The sequence below is a fragment of the Cololabis saira genome, chromosome 1 (genome assembly GCF_033807715.1).
Source record: "Cololabis saira isolate AMF1-May2022 chromosome 1, fColSai1.1, whole genome shotgun sequence".
NCBI classification, from domain to species: Eukaryota; Metazoa; Chordata; class Actinopteri; order Beloniformes; family Belonidae; genus Cololabis; species Cololabis saira.
In genome coordinates, this window is record NC_084587.1 from 54,108,227 (window position 1) to 54,111,299 (window position 3,073).

A 3,073-nucleotide genomic window follows, 5' to 3' on the forward strand; every position below is an offset into this window, starting at 1 on the left:
CAGACATGTCCTTTTCTTGCTGGATTCAAATAAAATAAATTCATTTTAACATGACTCAGACGTCAATTTAATGACACTTTCTTATTGAGACTTTTTTGAGGTTTTAAACAAGTCTCATCATGTTTGAAGTTTTGTTCAATATTACATTTATTTGACAATGGAGATCAAAGCTTATTAAAACTGTTAAGTAAGCTATGACCTCATCACGTTTGAAGTTCCTACAGTGAACCTCACCACATCCCCGTGATTTGGATCCAAAAACAGTTTTTGGGCTCCAGTCCAGTTTATTTTTGACTGTGAGAAGACAAAGAGGAAGTCAGTTTTCTCTCTCCCCCTTTGCCTCCTCACAGGCTGGGAGCCAAACCTGGTTCAGCTGCAAAGAGGCCCAAGTCGCTGTTTTACGTGGCACCTGCTCAACAAGCTGAGCTACGGAAACCCGGTCGGCCTCCCTAGGAAATACCCATTTCAGCTGCTTCTATCAGCAATTTTAATCCCTGCCCGAGTATTACACCATATGAATCCTATACGGTGATATACATGGGATACTCTACGAACAGCAGTGGAACTAAGTTTCATGTTCGCAGTGTGGCTGCGTAAACTATTATACCGTGTCCCATGCGATGAGATCGAACTTCAGTGACAAAATAAATTCCATTGCTTTATTTTTTTTTATTGGACTGTCCTAACTGACCGCGAGTTTAACGGTTTCAGTGTGGACAGAGAGAGAGTTTAACAGTTTCAGTGTGGACAGAGAGAGTTTAACGGTTTCAGTGTGGATAGAGAGAGTTTAACAGTTTCAGTGTGGACAGAGAGAGTTTAATGGTTTCAGTGTGGACAGAGAGAGTTTAACAGTTTCAGTGTGGACAGAGAGAGTTTAACAGTTTCAGTGTGGACAGAGAGAGTTTAATGGTTTCAGTGTGGACAGAGAGAGTTTAACAGTTTCAGTGTGGACAGAGAGAGTTTAACAGTTTCAGTGTGGACAGAGAGAGTTTAACGGTTTCAGTGTGGGCAGAGAGAGTTTAACAGTTTCAGTGTGGACAGAGAGAGTTTAAAGGTTTCAGTGTGGACAGAGAGAGTTTAATGGTTTCAGTGTGGACAGAGAGAGTTTAATGGTTTCAGTGTGGACAGAGAGAGTTTAACAGTTTCAGTGTGGACAGAGAGAGTTTAACGGTTTCAGTGTGGACAGAGAGTGTTTAACGGTTTCAGTGTGGACAGAGAGTGTTTAACGGTTTCAGTGTGGACAGAGAGAGTTTAACAGTTTCAGTGTGGACAGAGAGAGTTTAAAGGTTTCAGTGTGGACAGAGAGAGTTTAACGGTTTCAGTGTGGACAGAGAGAGTTTAACGGTTTCAGTGTGGACAGAGAGAGTTTAACAGTTTCAGTGTGGACAGAGAGCGACCGATGTCATGAAGCTCGACGTGACAGTCGGACGCTCGCATGCAGTTACACGGTGTAAACGGATCTTAGAGCCTGAATAACGGTTCTGCGTTAAATCGACGCGTACCCTGCGCCGTAGGCTCTGCGTTGGTGAAACGCGGAACCATAAATCAGCCTTTAGTTCAGGTCACCTCGTCTTCACACTAATTCACACAGGAAGATTTAAGGGAATTCTAAACAGCTACACCACATTTATTTACTCCGATTCCTCATCATTTAATTTCTTATATTACAAGACAAATGAATCATGTTAACTGTAAAGAAATCACAACACTGAATTTTTCACAAATGGCAACTTTATTGTTAAAAATAAAAGGACATAAGTTGTATATAAATAACATGTATGCACTATTGCTGGCTCAAGGAAGGACCGTGCGTCTTCTGAAGGTGTCGTTGAACAGATTCAGGTGCTTGGAAGATCTGAAACCATGAACAGAAGAAAAATGTATTACGGTACTAATAGAGCTCCAGTGTTCCTTAACACTCCGTTAGGGAACACTGGAGCCACCGGGGCCCGGGGCCACTCACCGGTCCGTCCAGTGAGTGGCTCAGGTGCTCCGGAGCTAAGCTAAATACTAAGCCCATGCAAAGATCATACTTGTAAACAAATATAAATAACATTAAAAAAATAACGTCACTTACCGCTGACTCGTGTGCAGTTGCCGGGTCCGTTCTGTTGGAACTGATCCTTTTATGAGGGTAAATGTCGATGCAAAACCTCATTTTAACTCTCCCTCGTTGTTCAAACAGCCACCGCTTCGCAACAATGGCTGAAGCTCCGGCCGGCGGAGTTAGTTGTGGGCGTGGTTTCAGCAGCGGAGGCCAAACCTCTGCGCCTATGGTGACGTCACCATAGGCGCAGATTCTTAACGGCTTGTAAAAGTCACATGACACTGGAAGGATACTCCGGGCGGGTTGTACAGACACTTAGTTGCTTTCTTCCTGCTCGGTGTTGGCAGGCTGAGGGGAGACCACTTTATATATGTTAAAACAAGAAAAAACCTGTTTTTCATAATAGGTCCCCTTTAAGTGGTATATCAACTTAATATAGACTGTATATTTAACATATTCAGATACTGTATGCCCTACATTTGATCCATATTCCAGAAAAAATGTTGTGTTGTGATTAGTCAGACATGTCCAGATATGATATGAGGAGAAACACAAACTCTACAAATATAGGATGTTCCTAGTATGTCCCTATGATGGATATTGGGATCATATTATGCAAAATATGCCATTACAAGGTGGTCGTAAAGGGATGGACATGGTCTGCAACAATACTCAGGTAGTCTGTGGTGTTGACACAATTCTCAGTTGGTACTAATGGGCCCAAAGTGTGGCAGAAAAATATCCCCCACCACACCATGACACCACCACCACCAGCCTGAACCGTTGATACGAGGCAGGATGGATCCATGCTTTCATGTTGTTGACACCAAATTCTGACCCTACCGTCCGAATGTGGCAGCAGAAACTGAGACTCATCAGACATGGCAACGTTTTTCCTTCTTCGTTGTCCAGTTTTGGTGAACCTGTGTGAATTGTAGCCTCAGTTTCTTGTTCTTATCTGACAGGAGTGACCCGGTGTGGTCCTGCTGCTGTAGCCCGTCCGCCTCAAGGTTGGACGTGTTGTGT